We start from the raw sequence: 19,001 nt of genomic DNA, 5'->3' as shown, positions 1-19,001 counted from the left end.
TTATTTTAGAAAAATGCCTTCACTATCTGGGTCCACCGGCTTTGACAAGATTCTGGGGTCCAGAATGAATAGAGCAAGTACTGCCCCCATTGAGAACTGAGCCTCGATAAGGTTTATTCCTATGTGGGTTCCTTACACGTTACATAATGACATCCACGGAAAGGTCAAATGAGACCTTTTCGTTTTCCAGGGATAAAATTAGCCTGGGTTTGATGAGCCAGAGGAGTGTGATTGAGGGCCCCAGGCACAAACTTTATACTCTGGCTGTGCCCACAGACTTATCCGCAGAGCATTCTCCAGGGATTCTCAACCCGACCGCCAAATTTACCACTCAGTTCCTGTGCAGGGTTCCATGTGACTTTCTGCTTATCCTGGCTTCGTTTTCCCTTGTTTTGCACTCAGCTGGTTATCTTGGCCCCCTTGCCCTCAACTTCCCCAATAATCTGATTTCCTGGCTCCTGCTCATAGCCCCTCTACTGGAATACAACCTTAGTTTGACACTACCCCAAATTTGGTCACTGGCTTCGTCCCTGAGAGAAAAGCCTTTTTCCCAGGCAACAGCAGCCAGAATCTGAAACCAGCTAACTCCTTTTTGCTGGATATTATTAATTGCTGAGGCTCACTGTCTTTCCTCCATTCTCATTCATTCTCTCTTTCTTTTTTTTCTTTCTTTCTCTCCCTCCCTTCGTCCATCCCTCTCTCTCCTCTCCTCTCCTCTCCTCTCCTCCCCCACCTCTCTTTCTTTCAACCATCGTATTCATTTCCACATTCCTATTGAAATTAATCCCTTGAAACATGTTAATCCTTAAAATAGCAGTCTTTACCATTTGACCTACTATTACTCTTTTAAAAAGAGTCTTTACCATTCGAACTACTATTATTCAATCTGTGTCTGGATAACATAATTTCTAGAAAACTTTTCTTGCTACAGTTTTGAAAAATACTGGTCAGTTCTTCTTTTATTGTTCACTTTGATATTTTGACAGTATCAAAGCTGGCCACCCTCATCCACTTACCCAGGCCAGCTTTGATAGTGTTATCATTAAGCATTACCATTAACTTTTGTAGCTGAAGGTCTCTCAGTCTTGGCGCTATTGGCATTGGGGGCTGGATAATTCTTTGTTGTAAGGGACTGCCCTGTGCTTTGTAGGAGCATTCTTACAAAGAGAGAAGACAAGCATCATTCTTGTCTTCTACCAACTAGATGTCAGTGACAACTCCTGTCTCCTTCCTGTGATCCTTGGCAATCAAGACTGTCTCTGCATATTGCCAAATGCCTTTGCCTCTCCTCCTCTTCACACATACACACAGGGCAGGTGGCAGAGTTACCTGGTAATTCTCCAGTTGAAAACCACTGTAGCTGATGAACTCCATTTGATATATCTAAAGAAAATGTTTTAGAGAGTTATAGATTTTCTGCAAGTATTTTCAAATTTTGAATTGGGTTTTCTTGTTTTCTGAGGAATTTAGGAAGCTTTTAATTATCAAGTGGATACAGGGATTCCCTGCCTATGCCCACAAAAGGACAGGATGATATTTAAATGCTATTACATCTATTTGCAAGGATCGACTCCCCAAGTTAAAATCGACATCAACCAATGTAGGCTTAACAGTTTAACCCTTCCTGTTCTCCTGCTTCTCCAATGCTCTCTGCTATATTTCTACTTGTTTTATTTGACTACAGTGAAGTGATTATAGTCGTGAAATAAATTCTCTGATATGTTTGTTTATGATGAAAAATAAATACTTGCCTGTTTTTCAAGCAACTTTTCCAAGGAATCGACTATGCACACATGACAAAGTTTTATTTCAAACTTGCCCACAAGGGAGAATAGATTTTGTTTTGGGTGGATTTAATGAAAAACTAAAGATGGAGGAAATTAGCTAGGGGTAAGAAAGGAATGTCACGTGAAAAATCATTTGGCTCATTAAGAGGCCAATGATTAGCTGGGTGAGTAAAATCTAACTTTCCAAAAGAAAACTTAAACACATCAAAATCTATTAGAAATGCTAAATACTTTCCAGAAGCATCCATTAATAACATAATAAAACAAAAAGTTCTGCTTCAACATTGCTTTCTAATGTTGGGCAGAAATTGTTTTCTCCACACTTATCAACCTTTAAGAAATGAATGTATATCGGAGATAGAGGAGAAATTAGGGTAAAATATGAATATATATAGGGCTGGAAGCATGCTTCTACAACATATGTTTCCTAAACTTCCTTCTCATCCACAGATCTACCTCTTCCCCAGCTTGAACATATTATTTTTTTGCCTCCATCATGTGATTTTCTACGCACATTTTGGGGCATCTCCAAAGACAGAATTTAATTTTACTCTAGGATTACCCCTTCTTCTTTCATCAAAATGCACTTCTCTGATTGATAATAAGGCTCCACGTCTCATAGAGGGAGGAGAATCCATCTGGGGCTCTGATGTACACAGTGCGTTTTCTCACCAGCCCTTCCCAGTGGTGTGGAAGTGGGTTACTCATTGGGTTTACACACACATGCACATGTATGCATTCATGCACTCCTTGAACAACTATCAATTTTTAAAGACCATACTGTTTGTCTCATTTTGTTTTTTAATGTTTTGCTATAGCAATCATTGACATTTTTCTTTTTCATTAAATTTATTGGGGTGACATCGGTCAATAAGGTTATATGGGTTTCAAGTGTACATTTTCATGATACATGATTGGTATATTACATTATTTGTTTAACCACCCTATTGTCAACAATGTAACTACCACTCTGATTATAATACTTTTCCAACTCCTTTCATTTAAATTTACTCAGACCTACTATAAATAAGAATTAAACATATTACTGAGTGACATATTCCTCTCATAACTATCCAAAGACTGCTAAAGCTTGGACATTATCACAGCCATGCTTCAGTTGAGTTCTTAGGCAAGGCAATGACTATGGTATAAGTCTAAAAATCAAGTCCCAATATTATTCACTGCCTCAATGTCTAGGAGAAACCAGGACCACCTTGAATAGCCTAACTGCAAGTTTCCCTCCCCAATCTGCTCCCATAGCTGAGATTTATCTCAGCAACACCCCTTTATCGGAAGGAACAGGCAAAATTCCTACTTATCCTTGATAAGTGAATTTTAGTTCCTTGCCAACCTCAGAATTATTCAAACAAGTCATTTACCCTCCGTGGGAACCACGGGCAACCTAGTCTCGTGATACTACAAAGTCTTGTTCCCGTCACCCCTCCTTGCTCATTCTGTTCCAGAGTGCAACCTCTACATGGTCTTGCATGGTGTGGGGTATCCTCCTTCTGGGGCTGTGGGTTTGCCTGACTAATAAACTGCTGTCCATCTCATCTGTTTAGTGTCAGGTGTTGTGTGGTCAGCCATCTACGTAACTGTAGGGCAAGAACCCATCCCTCAACAACAGTGTGAACAGTGGAATATGAAAACAATGATGACCTTTACTTTTGCACTAATGCTGGTGGATTAGGAAGATTGTTACTCTAGAGCATTTTAAAAGTCTAATGTAGTACGCATAGTGAAATGTACAAATATTCAGTCCATAGCTCAGTGAAGGTTTATATTCCGTATGGTATTTCAAGTTGTTCTTCAAAAACTTCTAAATTTTTTTATGACTATCTTCTCTCTTAGAGTAAATATTTATTTATGTCTTTTGCCAGGTGTATCTCTTTCCTAGTTCTATATCAATTCTTTAATTTCATTTCTTCTTTTTAGATTTAATTGTCTTCCTCCTGAAGCATACTCTGTAGTCCTTTCATTAAGGGCCTATATTATACTACAACATGTTCATGTCTGTAAATGTTAATGCATGCATATATGTGTTTACATGGATTTATTTTTATTGAACTATAACATATTCAATAAATTGTGCAGTTTAATGTAATTTTAAGACTGTATATATGCATTTTATTGTTTTCTTATTTATTAAGAAAACAAGTATACAGATCTTATAATATATTTATGTTTCATTAAAAATGTGATTTTATGTATAATATTAATAACAAAATACTGGGGTGGGCAAAAGTAGGTTTATAGTTGTTCATATGAAAAAGACATGCAGGTTATGATTATGACAATAGCTTTATTACCTCAAAAGAATGTCACGATGAAAGTGTAACCCTACTTTTACCCATCCCTGTATTATCTTAGATCAAAATGAAAATGAAATAATGAAATATCTTACAGAAAAAGGAAATACAGACTTTCAAGTTCAGCAAGCTCACAGAGTCCCAAAGAGGTTCGGTCCAAGGAGAAATACACCGAGGCACATCAAAATCACATTAGCCAAGATTAAAGATAAGGAGAGAATATTAAAAGCAGCAAGGGGAAAAGAGGGATTTTCCCGCAAAGGAGTTCCTATAAGACTCTTTTAGGAGGATAAATGAAGTGCTTCCCAGATAAGGTCAGGTTAAAGGAGTTCATCATCACCCAGCCCTTATTATATAAAATGTTAAAGGGACTTATCTAAGAAAAAGAAGAAGATCAAAACTATGAACAGTAAAATGACCACACATTCATAGCTGCCAACAACTGACCCTAAAAACAAAAACAAACTAAGCAAACAACTAGAACAGAAACAGAATCACAGAAATGGAGAACACATGGAGGGTTATCAGTGGTGCGGGGGAGAATGGGAAAAAGGTACAGGGAATAAAAAGCATAATTGGTAGGCATAAAATAGGTGTGGAGAAGTTAAGAATAGTATAGGAAACAGAGAAGTCAAAGAACTTACATGTATGATCCATGGACAGGAACTAAGGAGGAAAGTAGTGCTGGAGGCTGGGGGACTGCAGGGCAGAGGGGGAGAAAGGGGAGAAAGGAATGAGACAACTGCAATAGCGATCAATAAAATAGTCAATATTTTGTCAATAATCGATATATTTTATTGATTATAATAATCAATAGAAAAGTAAATGAAATAGAAATAAATCAATATAAAATATACAATAAAAATAAGTAATTGAATACCTGTAATGCAGGCAGAGTCACAGAACTCTATTACGCTAAAGGCCCTTAATCATTTCTGTTAAAATGTTCGTTTGTGTAATATAAGAATCTGCTTTGGTATAATAATGTTTTACATTGTTATAGGGATTATGGGCAACTTTTAAAACCTTTCTGTATCTCTGTATTATTCAAAGTTATCATAAATGTGCATTATTTCTATAGATTAAAACAATAAAATATATATTTAAAGTAAAAAAAATTAAATCTTTGCCCTTTTATATTTATACATAGACTAGAAAACAAAGGAAAGTTTTCCTGTTTGTTTTTTCCAATTATATATATATATATATATATATATAGTCAACATTCAATATTATTTCTTATTAATTTCAGGTGTGTAGCATAGTGGTTAGGCAATTATATAATTTACAAAGTGATATTCCCAATAATTCTAGTACCCCCTTGGAACCATATACAGTTATTGGTATAATCCCTATGCTGTACTTTATAAATATCCACATGACTCTTTTGTAAATACAAATTTGTACTTCTTAATCTCTTCACCTTTATCACCAGCCCTCCACCCACTACTTCCATAAACAATTCTCTGTCCTCTGTATCTTTGAGACTATTTCTGTGTTTTGTTTGTCTGTTTATTTTGGCTTTATATTCCACATATAAGTGAGATCATATGGTATTTGTTTGTCTCTGTCTGACTTGTTTCATTTAGTGTAACGCCCTCTAGATCCATCCATGCTGCTACAAATGGTAAGATTTCATTTTTTTTTTTGTGGCTGAGTACTGTTCCATTGTTCAGGGGGAACCCAAAAAATCCCCAAATTTTATTTATTAAAAATTGTGTATTTGTTTTACATGTTTAAGCTTCAGCCACTTTCAGAGTCCTCCATTTGACACTGCACCTCAAGACTTTTTTCCACTGCTCAAAGTGGTTTTTGAATTTGTCCATGTTGAGTCCTTAATGCCTCTGCCATTTTTTGCCTCTTCCACATGGCAAAATATTTCCATTTGAGGACTTTTCTCATCCAGGGAAACAAAAAAAAAGTTGCTCAGAACAAGATCAGGTAAAGAGGGAGAGTGGGGCCCAGGGGTCATGCCATTTTTGGTCAAAAACTGTTGAACATTCAGCACTGTGTGGGCAGGTGTGCTGGGAAATTATCTGTCATGAAATGGACAAACCTGATGAAAGAATCTTCCCCAAAAATTAACTGAAGCCGAACACAGCCTCTCAAAACAACACCAGCTCAAACACGGATACAGATGGGTTCCTAGAACACTCACATAGCAGGAGAGGCCCCCTTGTGTATATATTACACCTTCTTTATCCACTCTTCTATTAATGGGGACCTGGACTGCTTCCATTTCTTAGCTATTGTAAATAATGCTTCATTGAACATAGGGGTGTTTGTATCTTTTGGAATTAATGTTTCAGATTTCCTTGGATATATACCCAGAAGTGGAATTGCTGGTCCTTTTTTAATTTTTGAGGAATTTGCAATGTGTAGCTACCCTTTTATAACCACTACCTCAATTAAGTTTAAAACAGAACCTTCCCATCACCCCACCAAGTGCACTCACACAGCATTCTCGTCAGGACCCTCCACAGGTTACAAGTCATCCGATTTCTATCTTCGTGCCTGTGTTTGGCCTTTTCTTAAACTCAAGTTCAGAATGTACAGATGGGATTATACAGTAAAATACTATTGTTAATTTGTGAAAAACTATTCTTTGTTTTCTTTTTATTTTCAGTGTTGTGATTCAGATATTTACATGTTAGATAATATAGGTGAGAAATAGTTTTAAAATAGAGCTGGCTATTATTTGATTTACAACAGGTGCCACAAGTTATTTGTGTAAAGGATAGATAATATTTTAGGCTTTGTGAGCACAGTCTCTGGTTCATATTCTCTCTTTCCCTCCCTCCCTCCCTCTCATCATCTAAGAAATATAAATAATACTCTCAGCCCAAAGACTTTATGCAATAGATTGTGCTTATATTTTGCTAACCCCTGGTTTAACATGCTATTATTATCTGCTTTCTCTTTCTTTAATTCAATTAAAACTTGCTTTATTCTCTTTGCAAAATAATTTTTTGAGGAGTAAAGAAAATGTATATATCCCCAGAAATTTAACTTACAAAAAAATTTGTAAGCTAATCCAGCACGGGCAAGGTCTCTAACTTCTAAAAAACATTATTGTAATTTTGAATTTAATTTGTGAAAGTTGTAGCCAAAAAGCAGACAAAAATAGATACAAATTCTTATAAATTGTGGAAATTTATTTAAAGGAATTAGAATGTTTAAGATACTTATTCTGCCATTAAGTCCTGCCCTTTCGTATTTTATATCAGTATCTTTGAAATACCCTCCATATCACCATGACCTCTGGTTAGAAGGAATCTTCACAGTTTCTTTAGTAGTCATGATGGCTAGAGGGCTTTCCAAAACTTGAGCAAGAGGCTATTTGAACTAGACTTCAGCCTGCCAAAAATGTTGGTCAGCACAGGTAGCAAGGCAGTGCATTCCCACCATAGCTATGAATATAGCTATAAATTCACTGGGAAATAATTTGCTCTATCAGTACATACCATCTATCTTGCTGTGTAGGGTGGGAGTTTGATCGTATCTCTCTGAAATTAGGGCCAGCAGATGTGCTAATTGTGACCTTATATAACAACTTTAGTAACCCAGGCAAAAAAAGTTTCCTAATAAAAGATGATTCAGTCTTCCTTAGGCAGGCTAAAAGGAATTTATTATTTTAGAATGATCTCTATCTTTGGAAAACTCCAAATTATATTTAAGAGAAACATTTATGTTTAGAGTTAGTATTGCTAGAATCCTTTGCAATAAGCCAATAGGAAATCAGAAATGCTGTATTTTCCATAGTTTTCTTTCTTTTTTCTCTTTCCTTTTTTCTTTTCTTTTCTTTCCTTTCCTTTTCTTTTTCTTCTCTCTTCTCTCTTCTCCTTTCTCCCTTTCTCCCATTTTGCTCCTCTTCCTTCTCCTTTCTCCCCCCCTTCCTTTCTTCCAGCTATGTTTCACAATTTGAACATCCTTGGGTTTGATTGCTGGTAGGAGGCTATGCCAGCCACTCTTTTGGCCTGATTTTCCAGAAACACAAAACATACATCTTGTCCTGGTTCAGGATTCAGATAATCGTGCATTGAACTGTGAAGCCTGTCGTTAGCACAAGCACGAGATCCGGCCTGCCAAAGGACCACTAAAATGAATATGTGAGAAAGGTAATGTTGAAAATCCAATTGAGAGTCCTTATCAATAGCTAAATTTTAATGAACTGAACTCAAGTTGTAGTTCGATGTAAGCGTAACATATGGAAATCTGCTTATAAACTTTAAGAACTACAAAACAGCCAGAAACCCCTGAACTTTAACTGAGCTCTACCCTTACACAAAAGATTCTCTCCTGGCTGGAGTGTATCTGTTAGCTATGATTATGCTTTTTTAAACATAAAACAGTTTTGCATTTTATTGTATTGCTTGATGTTAAGACTTTTTTCATCTGTTGTTTATTGGTGCCCAGGGAGAGAGGGAGGATGAGATGAGAATAACACATCTTTAAGCTTCTTTTTGAATACCATCTTGCAGCATCACTGGTTACATAAATTTAAAACAAATACTATCCTGGAGCACTTTGTGGAGCAGGTTCTGTTTGTACATTTAGAAAGAAATATGTGGAAATCTGTGCCAGTGTAAGCTGCATGGTTTCTTTCCAGGTTGTGCAAGTTTCGTGCTTTTCGTAATGTGTGTTTTGTTTTATAGATAGAACATATGAAGCTACTATTCAATAGTTGAAGTTGGAAAGGATATTTCTCTCTTTTGAAACAGGTCAGTCTCCAGGTGAGAAACTAGTGAAATGTGGTTTTCAAAGGAACCACTTTATGCTCTGAAGGCATAAAGTTTGATAATCCATATTTAAAGAGTCACAAAATCATAATCTAATTACCCTGAAGACATGTAACCTGGCTTTAAGAACATGAAGTGCTTTTCTGCCTGCATCCTTCCTTTCATGTGCCAAAGCACATCTGATAAAAGCAAAAGAAAAAAAGAACTACCTAAAATAAATGAATAAATAAAGTGCTTAAAGCCAAGAAATGGGAGGGGTGAAGAAGAAGATTCAAAAATTATCTCTTCTACCAACTAATGTTCAAAGGTATCATCTACATTTAATTTAAAAACAAGAGCTGGCACATTTTTAGTAGATTCCCTGAAGAGCATATTCTTCCTAATACTGGATTTACAACAAGAAAAGAGAAAAGAAAAAAGACTGTCCACAGACACCCAATGAATCATTGAATTAAATCCTGCTTGTAATAAATTCTCTGATTCTGTGCTGTACCTAGAACTTGTGCTGAAAAGAAAGTGCAGTAACAGAGATGTCGTAATCACTTCGTATTAATGTTTTCTGTTTCTGCACCCAAACCCACTCTGACAACCTCAATTTGAGAAAGAAAAGTCTGATACAGTAGAGAGGTACATTATGCAGACCCGTGCTGAAATAATGCTTTAATGTAAATATTTCTGTGACCCACTGATACCTTAATGCAAATATGAGATAGCTATAAACACACGAACCTTGTGAAAATAAGACTTGATTGTACTATTTATCCTTATGATGAATCACCTTCATAATGGTAGCTACACTGTTTCAGGTTTTTCTGAGAGATCCTTTAAATATAGATTCTCATTTCATTCTCACACTACTCTAGGAGGTAGGTTATTATGATTTTCATTTTATAAATGTGAGTATAAGCTCAGGAAGTTCAAGTGACTTGTCCAGAGCGCCACACCACTGGTCATCGGCAGAGCTCCCACTGTTGTTGGAATTCTATAAGCAAGAAATTGCATTTCACAAGGGTGCCTGCGGCCTCTGCTCACATGATTGGTTAGCAGAAGATCTGAGAATAGCACCTTGGCCCTTGGAGTTTCTGTCCAGTTCTCCTTCTAACATGTCACACCTTTCTTATCCACACTTCCTCTGCAGCCTAAAAAAGTAAATGGTCCCTACTGTGAGTGGATGCAAAAGGTGAAATTTCTGGAGCCTTAAGTCCCACCTCATAAATCTTTTAGTAACCCGGAAACTATTAGTTACAATCTATAATGTAGAACCTTCTTAAAATGAATCAGAGATGTGCTTCACCTGAATAATCTTTTATCCTGTAGCCAATCTATAGAAATCTGTACATTCTCCCCCAATTTAATGAATGATGCTGGTTTTTAAATGGAAGAAAAGGATTTTTTTTCTTACACTAAATAGTGACATCCTTTAGTTAAAAGTAAGCAAATAAAATATTTGTTCTGCTGCAACCTTTTAATGATGTATAGCCTAATTACATCCACAGCCAACAGACTCAAAGCTGGGTTCTCTCCACCCTGCCAAAACCCACCTCCATAACACAGAACATGCACTGTATCCAGAGCACCTCGACCCCCTGGTCGAGACAAGCGTCCCATCATCCAAACAGGAAGGCTAAAACCCCTGTCCCTTATGGGAAGTCTCGTATATCCAAAACTCTTCATAAAAGTATAGGTTTTTTAATTGCAAACTCATACTCCGAAGGTTGAATTGCTTGAACTTCAGTTTTAGTCATGCTTTAGTACTCTTTTGCTGAGTATTAATGTCCTATTAAAGATTTTATATATGTGTATATGTGTGTGTGTGTGTATTCCCATTGCTGGTGAAATTGTGTGACACATAGTTGTGCATTTTAACATGTGTTCCTTTGACACAGATTCCAGAATCCCAACATGCCTGTAAGGACTTCTTGGTTTCGAAAACTTTAATGTAGCAAATTTCAGACAACTGGCCTAGAAATTCAGGGTTTGGTATTCAGTTTCTCTGAGAGGTTCCACTTCAAATAATTCATTCCAAAATTAGCGATGCTAAGCACTCACATGCTGCAGACCCCAAATTAAGAACAGCCCAAGTCTTGGCCAAACAGTGCAGAAAAAGAATAGTACTAATCATTAGGGCAGATAGAAGACCAAAGTTTTGTGAGAACAGCCAGGTCAACAATTACCTCCGTCACTGGCAGTCACCATTGAGCACACATTCTTGCAAGGCACTAGGCTAATTTTAAGCACTAATCTGGGAGAGCCTTGCTGACCCATCTCCCTCTTTTTTTTTCTTGAGTAAGCTGGATATTTTTCTTGCTCTTTCATTCTCTTATATAAGGTTTTGAGGGTTTTTATTGGAACTTGTGAAAATCTCTGAGATTGGTGAAGGATTTGATGACAACCAAATTCAAGTTATTATTCCTGCAAAGAATATTAATCATAATTTTTCTTTGTTATTTGATCACATGAATATTTACATTTAATTTATTTTTTGTTTGTTTGCTTTAAAATAAATCAGCAAAACCTTTTGAGTGAATTAACCCATTTGTGCTAAGTTTGTAACACTCCTGGAAGGAAATAAGATCTTCCTTAAATTGTATTGATAACTCAGTAGAGATTTCTATACAAATATAATTATACTGGATGAAGTTACAGTTTCTGTGTTAGTTCTAACTATATTTATACTCTTGTAGAAAGCCTTCATAAACAACATAGTTTAATATCTTTCACTTCGTTGCTCTGGTTTCCAGGTTAAAAACAAAAAGAAAAAATAAAACAAGGTCACAGAAGAGAGATTTGCCAAAAATCATATAACTAAAAAATAGTAAAACTAAAAAAACAGGTTATTCTTATTTTAAGTCCATTGCTTTTTCCACATACATGGCTTTGCTACATACTGTGGAAATTGATTATATTAATTCCATCATGCTTGTAGAATTTCAAACTTCTAATTTACTCAATCTATGATCAGGACTCAGTCTTATACATAAAGAAGCAATTAGTTTGAAAATAAAGTTTTAAACAGAAAGTTAATCAATTCGTTGTACTTCCTTACTATTGACACTGCTTGACTTCTTAACCCTATTTTTCTACCAGCATATAATCATTCACAAACAGAATATATTTGTTACCCTAGCAAAAGATGAAAAGACAGGATACTTACAGGAAAGAATTAACATTAACTGCATCAGTCTACTCCTTAAGTGAATGAGCAGGGAGGAAAGACTTTAATGTCATCAAACTACAGCATAGCAAACTATGTTATCTGCATTTAAGAAGAACTCAGAAGCATGATTTAAAAAATAGAATATTTGCATATGTAATAGATGAAAGAGAAATATATATTATCTACCAAGTCCACAGTCCTCTATCAAGCACTAAAGAACCAAAATCAATTATAAAACATGATCCAGAAATCATTAAGGTAATGATTAATTGACAAATCTGTGTGTGTGTACATGTGTAAAATATAATATGTAGGAACTTCTGATCAAGATGGTGGTATAAGTAAACATGGTTCACCTCCTCACACAACCACATCAAAATTACAACTAAATTATAGAACGGTCATCACTGAGAACCATCAGAAACTGAGTTGAATGGAAGTCTGACAACTACAGTATTAAAGAAACCCCATCCATCCAGACTGGTGTGGTGAAAACATGGAACAGGCTGGTCCCACTTCCATGCAAGGTGAATAAAAATTCAGAAGGGTTACCTCAGAAGTGAGGGGTCCCAGCCACACACCAGGTGCCCAAGCCCAGAGTTCCAGTGCCAGGAGGATAAGTCCCCGAATAACTTCTGGCAGCAAAAACCAGTGGGGGTTGAGTCAGTGCAAGAAATTTCTGGAGTCACAGGCAGTTCCTTTTAAAGAACTCATACTCATTCCCTCTGAGCTCTAGCACCAGGGTAGCAGCTGAAAGGCATCAGTGGTATACAGGGAGTAAGTGAAGTGTCAGGCTTTAAGGTGAGAGCTGGGTGACAGTTTCTCCCAGACGGAAAGTCAGGCAGAACTATAAAGCTGGTAAGCAGGTGCCATATCTGGGCTTTCATCAGCCTGGCTAACATTGTTTGCCCCACCCTTGAGATTCCCTGAGGATCCATCCAAGTCAACTTATAGCTGTTAACAGTGGCTTTTCCATAAGAATGGCTGGTCTTGGCTCATGCTTCACAACTTGTAAATCTTTTCAAACAACCAACAGCTGCCCTCAGTGAACCCTTAGCCCCTATACCTCTTGCTAAGTAGCCCCAGGCATGGCACTAACAACAGCCAGCCCAGATTCATAGCGTGGCTTCACTTGAAAATCTCCAGCCCAGCATAGATAGCAGCAATCTCAGGTTGCTCTATCGGTCAGACAGGGGAGCCCCGGTTAAAACACAGGTGGAAACTGACTTTGGCTTGCACCACCCAGGAAACCCCAGGGCCAGCACATCCCGTGGACAGCTATGGACCACATTGGAGCACCACCACCATGCCTCTTCACAGCTGATCCTCCACAGAGGGTGGAGGTGGATGGTAAATGGTCACAAACAATCCTTGCAATTGGCTTGGGTAAATCCCTCCCATTGACCTGTCAATAGTAACCAAGGCTCAACTACAAGAGGAGGGTGTACTCAGCCCACATGAAGGCCATACCTCAAGTACCCAGCTTGGGTGATAAGGGAGGCTGTGCCACTGGACCCTACAGGACATCTACTATATTAGGCCATGCTACCAAGCCAGGGAGTCATAGAAGCTCTACCTAATACATAGAAACAAACAAAGAAAAGCTGCCAAAATGGAAAAAAAACAACAAAGAAATATGGCCCAAATGAAGGATCAAAACTCCAAAAAAACAGCTAAATGAAATGGAGATAGCCAATGTATCAGATATAGAGTTCAAAACGCTGGTTATAAGGATGCTCAAGGAACTTAATGAGGACCTCAGCAGCATTAAAAAATCTAGTCAGAAATTAAGGATACACTGATTGAAATAAAGAACAATTTTCAGGGAAACAACAGTAGAGTAAATGAAGCTAAGAAACAAATAAATGTTTTGGAACATAAGGAAACAAAAACCAACCAATCAAAACAAGAAGAAAAAAGAATCCAAAAATCATGGATAGTATAAGCAGCCTCTGCGACAACTTCAAGAAGTCCAGCATTCGCATCATAGGAGTGCCAGATGGAGAAGAGAAAGAGCAAGAAGTTGAGAACCTATTTGAAAAAAAAATAATGAAAGAAAACTTCCCTAATTTGGTGAAGGAAATAAACATGCAAGTCCAGGAAACACAGAGTCCCAAACAAGATGGACACAAAAACCCCCACTCCAAGACACATCATAATTAAAATGCCAAAAGTTAAAGGTAGAAAATCTTAAAAGCAGCAAAAAAAAAAAACATTAGTTACCTATAGGGGATTTCCCATAAGACTTTCAGCTGATTTCTCAAAAGAAAATTTGCATGCTAGAACATACTGGCAAGAAATACTCAACGTCATGAAAAGCAGGGACCTACAGCCAAGGTCGCTTTACCTAGCAAAGTTGTCATTTAGAATTGAAGTGCAGATAAAGACCTTCCCAGATAAGAACAAACTAAAGGAGTTCATCATCACCAAACCATTATTATATGAAATGTTAAAGGGGCTTATTTAAGAAATAGAAGATCAAAACTATGAACCATAAAATGGCAATAAATACATATCTATCATAAATTGAATCTAAAAATTAAACTAAGCAAACAAGAAAAACAGAGACAGAATCAAGTACATGGAGAGCGTTTTGATTGTTGCTGGATGGGAGGGAGGTGTAGGAGAATGAATGAAGAGGTGAAGGGATTAAGAAGTACAAATAGGTAGTTATAGAATAGCCACAGGGATGTTAAAGTACAGTATAGGATAGGGAGTAGCCAAAAACTTATACATATGACCCATGGACATGAACAATGGTATGGGGATTGCCTGAGGGACTTGGAGGGTGCTGGGTGAAGGTGGACAATTGGGGGATAATTGGGACAATTGTAATAGCATAATCAATAAAATATAATCTAAAAAAAATCTAAATTCCCAAAAACAACATTGGTGTCCAACTACAAAGAAATATTTTAAATAAATACATTTGCAAGATTGAAAAAATATATAACATATTACTCATAAATCCACATAAAATTATAATTAATAATTTCAGACATTATAATAGTGCAACTACTGATACATAACATGAATTTTTGACAGAACTTAATCTATATAATATGCCTGATTTATATCATTTGAATTTTATTAAATTCATAATGTCTAGTTTATTTTTCTAAGTTTCCAGTTTCATTGACCAGCTGCCTACTGGACAGATATATTTTGTCACCACATAGCAAATTCAAACTCAGTGTATCCAAATCTGAGCTGATAGGCTTACCCCTTTTGTTATCTGCTTCTTTTATCAAGGAATGGCACCACAATCTATTTAATTGCTCAAGGTATTGTCCTAGTATGATTCACTCAAGATTTTAACACATGAGTAATACTCAATCTCCTGATTTTATCAGAATCAACTAAATGCTTGTGCCGGTGACCTAATCAATACTGTATCCTTGCATGATTCCTTGCTTTTTCATTTTCCAGGGGCTTTTCCTCCAATTTGAAAATTCTACCTACTTCCATGGTCATATTCTAGATGCTGTCATCACCTGAAATTGCTCCACCTCTGAAAATAAACATCGCAACATGCCACTGTCCTATCCTTGCCTCTTTTCACTGCAATTTTTTTCCTCATGATGGCCTTCAGTTATAAACTCAGCCACTTCCATCCTATCTGCCCCTTCCTCCACTGGGCTCACTTCATGTGAGATATGGTGTTTGCCTACCTTTAACTATTTTTTATGTAATATGAACTAGAAATGACATTTTTCTTTAGTATGGATGATTTATATAGAGGATACTTTCCCTCTGTCATATAATAAGTATCACATATAAAATATAAATTTAAAATTTATAGTTTAAATTATGAATTGGTTCATGTACATTTACTGAAATTACTCGATTCTTTTAATTTAAAAAAATGAGATATAGCATACAACTTTAAGTGAAGTTTAATGATTTTCAAATATGTATGTAATTATTACTCATAAGATATGGAACATTTTCAGGACTTCAGAAGACTCACTCTTGCTTTATCTAAGTCTCTACTTCCTCTGGTGCTAACCACTAATCTGATTTCTATGATATTAATTAGTTTTCTCTGCTCTTCATTTCACACAAATAGAATTATATAATAGATACTCTTATGTGCTTGGCTACTTTTGCTTAATATAATGTCTGTCTGATTTATTCATATTGTTGCCTATACTGGTAGATTTTATTTTGTTTGTTTTATTTTGTAGTATTTCATCCCATGACTATATCATCATTAATCTATTCTCCTTTTGATGGGGAATTGGGCTGTTCCCAGTTTGGATGCATTTTGAAACAAACTGCTATAGACATTCAACTTTCCCTTCGTGGACATTTCTTATATCTTATTTCTATTGGGAATATACCTAAGAGTGAAGTTGCTGAGTCATATGAAAAGTGTATAATTACATTAGGTAGGAGCTATCGATTCTCCTAAGTGTTGGTAACATTTTAGGCTTTCAGCAGGAATATGGGGAGCTCCAGTAGATTCACATCTTCAGTGCTTTCCCATTTTAGCTTTAGTGAATAGTAGTGTTATCTCATTGAGATTTTTTTCTCCTCTCTGAGAAGTAATGATGAAGAGAAAAATCTTTGTATTACTATTGGCCATTAAGACATCCTTTTTTGTAAAGTGCCTGTTCAAATCCTTTGCTTTTTAAAGTTTAGTAATTTGTCTTCTTAAGAATTGATTTATAGAAGTCATATATTCTGAAGACAAGTCCTTTGCTAATGCTAATCTGGCTTGCCTTTTGATGACACAAGTTATTAATATGTATAGTATTTTATTTGTCTTTTTTATTTTTGTAATTAGTGCTTTTTGTGTGACATTTTAAAATAGTTACTCAAGCTTATAAAAGTGTTTTCCTATGTTTTCTTCTAGAAGCTTTATAGTAATTATTTTCATGTACATATCTATGGTCTACCTTAAATTGACTTTTATAAATAGTGTGAAGGACTTAAGATTTCTTTTTTTTTTCTATATGGGTTTCTATACTTCTGTATCATTTAGTGAAAAGACCAGTCTTTCCTCAATAAATGTATTAATGCCTTTGCTATAAACCAAGTGGCCATTTAAGTGTGAGCCCATTTGCAAACTCTATTCCATTCCATTGAAGTATCTGTCCTCTTTGTGACACTATCATTTTATTGTATTAATACAGTAAATTTTTGTAGTAAATCTTGACATAGTGTAACATAAGATCAAAATCTTTACATTTTTATGCCAAGATTGTTTTGGCCATTCTAAATTTTCTGCATTTCTAATAAATTTTAGAATCAACTCATCAATTTATATAAACACTCAAACATGCTGGCATTCTGATTGGACTATATTAAATCTAGCATTCAATTTGGAGGGCACTGAGATCTTAATAATGTTGAGTTAAGTCAATCCATGACCACAGAATACTGCTCCATTTATTTAGGCCTTTTTATTAATTTTTCCAATAATGATTTATTATATTCACTGTAGATTCTTATTTTTTAATTTTTCAATTTAAATAGATTGCTACACTTATTCTTAAGTCTATAAATGTTTCGATGCTATTATAAATGTGTTATTTAATTTTTGTTACTAAAAATTTAATTTAACTTTTAAATAACATTGTATCTGTCAATATGGTTAAATTCTCTTATTCTAATAGCTTATAGGCTGTTTTATATCTTCTGCAAAATGGAAAAACATGACTTTATGTTTTCCTTTCTAGTTTTTGTCTTCTTTTTATGCCATATTATATTAAGACCTCTACTGCAATATTGAAAAGAAGTAGTAAAAAATGGAAACCTTCACTTTGCTCCCAAATTTAGAGTGAAAACATTCAGTATTCCACCATTAAGTATGATGTTAACTGAACTTTTTAAAATAGAAATTCTTTATCAGATTACAGGTAGTTTCTTTTATTCTTAATTCATTGATAAATGTGTTTGCATATGTTAGTTGATAATAGCACATTATTATTCTTTTTAATATCTACAGGACCTGTAGTTATGCTTGCCATTTCATTTCTGTTCATGTTAATTTTATGTTTTCATTATTCCTTGAAGTGAGATATATCTTACTAAGGGTTTATTATTATATTATTTGTATTCATTAATTTATATCACACTAATGAATCAACTTTTGACTTTGTTGATTTTCTCTCATAACTCTTCTCTAAAGAATTATATCTAGTCTCTCATATTTATTATTTCCTTCATTCTTGCTTTGAGTTGAATTAATAATTTTTAACATTTCTGGCATTATACAGGACTATTACTACAACCATCTGTACTTTTTTGTCATGTATTGAGCATTTCTATATGTTGTAAACACCTCTAGACATATTTCCAATTGTTTCTTAAACACTTAGTATTCTTTCCCATTTTTATCCTTTCCCACATATTTGCCACTTTTGTTGTTCTTCATCACTTCCTGCAATTTTGTTTCTACCATGGGGCATATTCCTTTAGCCTGTAAAACTTCCTTATCCTTGCTATGTGTACCTACTGGCAATAAATTATCTGAGATTTTATTGTGGGGAAGTATTTTAATTTGATTTCAGTTTAAGGGCTTTGTTTTGGCAAGGCATATAATTATATTTTGGTAGTTTTTATATTTTCTTTCAATACTTTTAAAATGTCATTTCCTTGAGTAATGGCTTCTATAATTTCTGTTGTGACATGGGCCATTAGAATTACTGTTTTTAATTTGAAGGTAATATATCTTTTTTCTTTGTATGTTTTTCTGAGTGTGTTTTTTTCCTTCTGTTTATTCAGCTTAGTTTTCCCTGACTCTTTTTTTGAATCTGTAGATGGATTTCTGTCATCTGTTTTGGAAAATCTTCAATTCTATTTTTTGAAATACTACTTCTTCCACATTTTCTATCCTTTCCTTCTGAGATTCCAGCTATATGTGTTAAATCAAAATTTTTCATAATCTACATGTCTCTTAGGCTTTGTTCTTTCTTTCAGTCATTTGTCTCTCAAGTGAATATTTCCTCTTTACCTGCATTCAGATGACCTTGGCACATCTTTTGTGCCAGAAAGTAAGGAA

The sequence above is a fragment of the Artibeus jamaicensis genome, unplaced genomic scaffold (genome assembly GCF_021234435.1).
Source record: "Artibeus jamaicensis isolate MK-2021 breed Jamaican fruit bat unplaced genomic scaffold, CSHL_Jam_final scaffold_1964, whole genome shotgun sequence".
In the NCBI taxonomy this organism is placed as follows: Eukaryota; Metazoa; Chordata; class Mammalia; order Chiroptera; family Phyllostomidae; genus Artibeus; species Artibeus jamaicensis.
This window is presented reverse-complemented; position numbering follows the sequence as displayed.